We start from the raw sequence: 7581 nt of genomic DNA, 5'->3' as shown, positions 1-7581 counted from the left end.
GCGCGGCCGCGTCCCCGCTCAGCGCGGGAGGGGCGCGGACTAGCCCCCGCGGCGCGTCATGACCCCACTCACCGGACCCCCAAGGCCAACGACCGGGTTGGCGCGGGGAGCGGCGGCGGCGCTATGGCGGGGAGACTCTGCGCGCCAGCCGGGGAACACGAGGACGGAGAATTCCGGGCTACACCCAGTCCCCTCCCCTCGTAACCCTCCCCTCCCCTGGCCCGGCCCGCCGCGCGGGCCCCTCCCTTTCTCTGCTCTCCTGCGGGGAGACCCGGAGATGAATAAAGAAATGGCCTCGATTTCCCAAACAAAAAGTAAAGAGTTCTCCCGGGGGGTGCCTGGCGGACCCGCTCAGAACCAAGTCTCCCCAGAGGCAGAAAGGAGGAGGCTGAAGACTGCGTGCGCCCTGGCTCTTGCCAGGCTCAGGTGGTGGCGCGCACTGGCTGGTGCCGAGAGGGGGTGGGGAGCGAAGACGCTCGAACAGGGAAATCACGCCTCCTCCCAAGTAAGAGCCGTTGAAAATACTCCCAACACTGCAGTTTTAGCTTGGACCACAGGGCCCGGGAGTGCGTCTGGGGCACGTCCACCCAAAAGACGTCCGTGAATAATCTTTCTCTCGCGCTCTCATATAGGGTCGCTTCACAGTGGATTGGGGCTAGGCAGTTCTCCTGTGCGCACCCCAACCTCCCCATCCTGTCCCCCAGTAATTAAAGTGCTGATAAAGACCGTCAGGCAGTAGAGCCGCCCGTCTCTGGGGCTCCCGGTTCTCCGCCCTTCCTTCTCCTCCTCTCTCTCTCGTCACTGGCGGGTCTGGGGGACCTGGTGCAGTGGGCCGGCACGGGCACCCCAGCGGGCAGAGAGTTGTTTGAGAACGGCTAGCCGGGGAGTCAGTAGCGTTACTCCCTTTTCTCCCCCACCCGCACCCTCTCTTGCTCCAAAAGCTCGGTTGTGGGCATGGGCGGCATCTTATCTCAGACCGGGAGAGATACTGGTCTCTTAGCGTGTGAGCCACAGGGGGCGCGGGGGAGCCCGGGGGGCGCCAACCGCTCGGCAAAGTTGGGCGTGTGCGTGTGCGCGCCAGCCGTGAGCTCGCGGGCAGCCGCTGTGGTTCCCCTCGCACTCCCCCTCCGCAGAATGCCGCGAGAAGGCGGGCACCGGCTTCGGGCCCGGAATAGACCTGCGGCGGCGGCAGGAACGGCCACGCACAGGTACAATTTAGCGCGTTTCGTTGCGCGCTCCAAGTCTTTGGGTCTGTTCACTGCAACGCAGACCGAGCTGGATCTCGGAGTCTGGGTCACTAAAGCGCCCTCTCCGGCCGGGGGGGGGGGGGGGGACTGGCGCGCGGCGAAGGGTCTCCAGGCTGTGCGCCCCGAGTGCTAGGCCTCCCCATTCCGCACCTCCCTCCAGTCGCTCCTGCTTGACCTCAGGGTGCTAAGGGTCGAGCGGGAGGCGGCGGAGGCTGGCGGCGCGGTCCCTGGAGTGTGGCCCGCACTGCTGAGCATGGACTTGCATATTAATCAAAGCTGAAGGAAGACGGAATTGGGAGAAGAGGAGGAGGAGCAGGAGGAGGGAGGCAGAGAGAGAGAGAGAAAGAGAAATAGGCGAGGAGAGAGAGAGAGTGGATGGGAAAACGCGACTCAGGGAGGCTTTTCCCTAACGTTCCCATCCCAGACTCCCCAATGCCAGTCAGCCCTCCACTTCTCAAACTGAACTTGGGAACTTGCACACTGGAAACAGGAAGTCGTGGGCTGGGAAATCCTCCTTTTTTGGTTCCTCTCCTCCCTTCCGCCATCCCAGACCCTCTTCCCTCCACATCACCTGCAACTGCTGCGTTGCCCACCCCGGGGGCGCAAACGCCCTGCTCTGCTTGCGCTCCCTAGGTGTTCCACCCATCCGTACCCTCGTTCACTTTCTCTGCTCGCCCTCGCCATTCCCCATCCCGCTGTCCATTTCAATAGGCTCCCCTGAACGCCTAGGTCCAGCAGCTTCCAGCCGCCCCACCTCCACCCCAGGATTGCCATCCCCGGTAGGGACACACTGGGAAGGGCTAGAGATTCCCCTGCAACACTCCACATGTGCCCTTCCCCCAGCATCTTCATTTCTGCTAGCGGAGATGCCGCTGCTCCGCAGCGCTTTGCTGATTCACTATGATCGCGGAGGGAAAAGCCTCATTGACTTGTGCCCCTGCAAGCCGCGAGGCGAGCGCGAGTAGCTGCGAGGGCACACGCTTTGGGAAACCACCCACCATTGCGCAGCGGAGGTGCTTAGCGGCAGGGTGGATGCCCTGCGTGGCTCTCAGCCAGGGCAGACGGAAAGGGCAGGGCTGGGGGGTGACGTTGGGAAATACTGCGAACCCAGCTCTTTGCAGCTGAGCCGGCAGCAGCTGGTGGGTGGGCATCTCTAAGGAGACCTAAGGTCGTTCTCTGCGCGGGAGCGAACAGGGATGTTTCATGTGTCCTGATGCCAGCTCAGGGACAAGAGAAAGAGACAAGAAGGGAAACAAGCCGACAGGTCTCCTTGGGAGCCTGTAACATTTTGGCGAAGTTCTTTTTATTGTGACGTCTTTGTTCCTCCAAACAGTTCCCTCCCAATCTTGGTTCGCTCTCCTCTGTCCCTAGAATTTCTGGCCCTTTAATGTAAGCCCTCACTCAGGCTAAATGTGCTGGTGGAAGCTCTGTGTCCCCTCTCAGTGCCTAGACCAAATCTTAGAGCTGGAGAAACCCAGCATTGCTCAGATGGCCGGGCCTTTGAGGCCGAGGCATTGGCTCCTTGTCCTCTCAGCTCCACTCCTGTCTGGATGCCTGTTTGGGGGAACTTCCACCCTGCTTTAATTCAAAGACACAGAACCAGCTGAGAGTGGATCTTCAAGCCCCTTTTTATTGTGAGTGTTCCAGTTAGTGTTGCCTAAATTGAGTTGGAGCAAGAGAGAGGTAGAGCAGGAGGGGCATTGCCTCCTCCTGATTTTTCTTCTCTTTGGATTCAGACGTTCAGGGGACCATTGCCACCCAAAAGACTTGGGTTTGCATTTGGGACGATGACCTTAGGAATGGAGCTACCACCGGTAATCCATAAATTATTACTTTTCCTGATTAAAAATAATACACATTAATTATAGACAATTTAGAAAATAAAAAAAGGAAACAAAAAGACTCCTCTTTCCCCACCACCTTTCAAAGGTAACCTCTGTCGACAATTTATTGTACACCTAGACAAGATAATATACAGATTGACAATATAAATGTTCAGTAGTAGAGTTGAGTACTTGCTTCACTACTTACCAGCTATGATACGTTAGATGAGTAACTGAACCTTTTTATGCCACAATTTCCTCTTCTGGAAATTGGGAATAATATTCATATGTACTGCATCAGGCTCCTGGGAGGATGAAATAGGTTAAAACATAGAAAGCACTTAAAATAATACCTGGAATATCACAAACATCTGGTTAATGGTATTTGTTATAATTCTAGTCTCATAGTTCTATATATGTTTGTGAGCAAAGAAAATCAGTCCATGACATCTGGGAGCTGGCCTGATAATATCAGCTAGGCCTTGGTGTTCCTAGAAGCTGGCCTTGCACTTACAACTAGGCTTTGGTGTTCTCCTGTTGAACATAAACAATTTCCCAAAACACCAACGTCAGATATGGTCACTCTGTGATTATGATGGATCAAGGCAAAATCAGGACCGCTCCGTAATCTGAACACAGAGAAAACATGAACATTGTCCAACCACAAAAATGACCAAGCATATCTGTATCCTAACTAAAGAGTTGCTGCTGTTTTTTTTTAAACCAATTACAGCTTTAGCCTCAGTCTAGTCTTGTCTTCCTCTAGATAAAGATTTATTAAGACACCAAAACATAAAACTCCCCCCAATTTTTGACAGCATCCAATCCAGACCAAAGTCCCACTTCCTTAAGCCCTCCCCCAAATCACTTAACAGAAGACCAAATCCTATAATAAGCCCTTTCTAACACCGAATAACTGAAATACCCCCACAGTTCTCCACTGTGTTTGTTGTCTCTTGCTGCAATGAGAAATAAACCCAACTTGTTCAGCTCTTGATGTGTTGCTGGTGGTCTTTGGCAGGAAGTCATTGACAATGTATCCACAATACTGATAAACTTACATACTCCCCTAAATTGTAACCAAGGGGAGACTTCTGAAGATAGTTTAAACTTGCACTTGAAGAGAGGAAGCATGTGTGCCAAGTTCTAAGTAGGATGCTTAAGACAGAGACACACTGCTGTGTGTAAATGATCCCTATCTGGGTCCTTCAGGGTTTTCTGCCAACTCAGCAGGCTCTCAATGATATCATGAGTCTTTCAGAAGAATTACTCATAATGACGTGAGAGAGAAAGTCATGCAAAATCATTTTTTCCTGAATAAACATAGGACTCAGTGCTAAGAGAGAAATATTTCATGCATTGGTCTGGGGGAAAACATTCTGGCACATACTATCTGGGTGTCTGTGCTCACCGTACCGCCTGTGGGTTGAGGTAGCGAAGTCCAAACCTTTGCTTTGATTTTTTTTCTCCTAACAGAAAGCATGGCCTTACCTTTCAAAATCCTATCATTCTTCAAGGCTCTCTTAAAATTCAAGTCCACATACCTAAGAAACCTTCTCTGACTGCCACAACCAACATTGATTAATTTAATTTGATTGAGCAATTTGTTTAGTTCTTTCAGTGAGCAAGTTCCTACTGTGGTAGACAACTAAGAGAAATTGAGCAAGGGGTAACCAGCTCTCAAGGAATTTGTAGTCTGATAGAATTGAATAAATATACCAAAAAAAAAAAAAATTCCGTCTCATAGTGACCCTACAGGATAGAATAGAACTGCCCCATAGGGTCTCCAAGGAGCGGCTGATGGATTTAAACTGCCATAGCTCTTAACCACTGGGCCACCAGGGTTCCGAATAAATATACAGAGAATTAAAATATAAAGTCAACTAAGGCAAATGCTGAAGGGGAAGTCCTAGCAGTGTCTGGGGGCTCATAAAAGGCGCAGATGATATCCTATTGATCTCTAGCTTTAGAATACCTTAATTTCCTAAAGGCCAAGAGCCTTACCTTGCAATTTTGATTCCACCTTCAGACCCTTAATGTCAGGACTTGGCATATAGCAGACTTGAATAAATACCTGTTGTTGGCTTGTTAGAATAAAATGTGTAGACCACCCAAGGAAGATGAGGGTGTTGCCACATTCACACAAATGATTTGTTAAGTCAGTTTTTTTTGTAACCAGTGATCAGTGATGAAAAAATCAAAGAAGTTAACGATTTTGACTTTACATATTCAAAATTTTGTCAATCCACATGAAAAATTTGGGCTATAAATTATATGGGTGGGGGTGCTGATTTAAGAGAATCCCTTCAAATGGCATGATCACATTTTAATATGCAAATGAATGCTAGTAATCATAAATGAGTTTATCTTTTCATTAAACTGGGCTGGATGGGACACCAGTTTAGATACATTTTATAAGGACTAGTTTGGGTCACTGGGAACATTGAAAGCAGTATATTTATATATTTAAAAATAATCTATGAATTAAGTCGATGTGTAGGAAATTGGGTTTCAGCACATATCAGCCTTATGGCTGAGCTAGTGGAGGTCCCTTTCCTCTCTCTTCCCTTGGCATGCTCCTAACATTTTTAGTTAGTTGAAGAGGATGATCACTCCTTATTCTGGGGGTACCTGAGTAATTTCACTCTCTTGATAGCAAACAGGCTTCAATCCAGGCTTTTCACTAAGTAGAATGGCTTTTTAAAAAATTCTTTTTAATTGTCCTTTAGATGAAGGTTTACAGAACAAATAGTTTCTCATTAAAGTTAGTACGCATACTGTTTTATGACATTGGTTAACAACCCCACGACATGTCAACATTCTCCCTTCTCGACCTTGGGTTCCCTATTACCAGGTTTCCTGTCCCCTCCTGCCTTCTCGTCCTTGTCCATGGGCTGTTGTGCCCCATTAGTCTCGTTTTGTTTTATGGGCCTAATCTTTGGCTGAAGGGTGGACCTTGAGAGTGACTTCATTACTGAGCTAAAAGGGTGTCTGGGGGCCATACTCTTGGGGTTTCTCCAGTCTCTGTCATGCCAGCAAGTCTGGTCTTTTTTTGTGAGTTAGCATTTTGTTTTACATTTTTCTCCAGCTCTGTCTGGGACCCTCTGTTGTGATCCCTGTGAGAGCAGTCAGTGGTGGTAGCTGGGCACCATCTAGTTGTGCTGGACTCAGTCTCGTGGAGGCTGTGGTAGTTGTGGTCCATTAGTCCTTTGGACTCATCTTTCCCTTGTATCTTGTTTTCTTCATTCTCCCATGCTGTCGAAGGGGTAAGACCAGTGGAGTATCTTAGATGGCTGCTCACAGGCTTTTAAGACCCCAGACGCTACTCACCAAGGTAGACTGTAGAACATTTTCTTTATAAACTATTTATGCCAATTGAGCTAGATGTTCCCCGAGACCATGGTCCCCACAACCCTCTAAGTAGAATGGCTTTTTCTCACTGCATCTAAATGAGGAGAGTTTAGGTACATTTTTTTCCTTTTCAGCACCAGGGACAGCTCATTTTAAACCTAGCTACCCCTGCCCCACTTTCAGTCTTCAACACTTCTAAGTTGCTTTAGAGAAATTTTAGAGCTAAGGAGGTCCTTTGAACTGATATTATCCAAGGGTCGATCATCTTTTTCTAAGCCAGGCCAATTAAAGTGAAAATAAATTTAAACTGTTGGACCACTAACCCAACATGATCATATTTAAAATTGTGCCCAGTACTTTTATGTCATTGTGAAGTGTTTGTATGAGAGATTTAAAGGGAAATGCTAGAACTGACTCTAAAATGCAATCTCTTAAATTTTAGGGGTAATTGTACTGAAACTTACTGGAATGATAGAAAATGGGGGAAAAGGACATTTTAATGCATTTTATCTGTCAAGTTTAGCCCTAGGTACTTTCAAATATCTTAGCCTATGTAATTTTCAGAATTACTCTGTGGGCTATTAAGTATTGCCAAACCCATTTTGAATAGAGTTAACTGAGGATTAAAGAAGTTAAATAACTTGTTCAGGTTACACTGTAATGGAGGTATACATAGAACCCAGGACTATCTGATAATAAAACCATGTTTTGCTGTTCAGTCATTCTGCCTCTTAAGCAGAAAATTACTTGATTTCTTTTCTAAAATGCCTCGAGTGGATATTATAACGTATCAAAAATATCTTAATCAGATGATATGATATGCCATGAATATTATAAACAATTTAATGCTATTTCTGTATTTGCTATTCATTTAATAGTGTTGTAAAGTGGCAATATTGTGGCCTATCCATTAATCAGTTTTTATGTGCTTGAATTCATTTCTGATGTTTTGTATTCCTTAGAGGAGTTCTGTGGACCAACAAAAATATTATTATGGAACCCAAAGTGTTTGCTGATCTAATCCAGCCCACTCTTTTTGCAGATGGCAAAACTTCTGCAGTCCTTGTCTGGATTCTACCAAGAAAAATCCCTCAAAACGTTAAAATGGAAAACTGTCAAATGGTTCCAAAATACATAGCAGAAAAAGCAACCAAGTAGAC

The sequence above is a fragment of the Trichechus manatus genome, unplaced genomic scaffold, assembly GCF_000243295.1.
Source record: "Trichechus manatus latirostris isolate Lorelei unplaced genomic scaffold, TriManLat1.0 scaffold00100, whole genome shotgun sequence".
NCBI classification, from domain to species: Eukaryota; Metazoa; Chordata; class Mammalia; order Sirenia; family Trichechidae; genus Trichechus; species Trichechus manatus.
The sequence above is the reverse complement of the archived record's forward strand: the minus strand, read 5'-3'. Positions refer to the sequence as shown.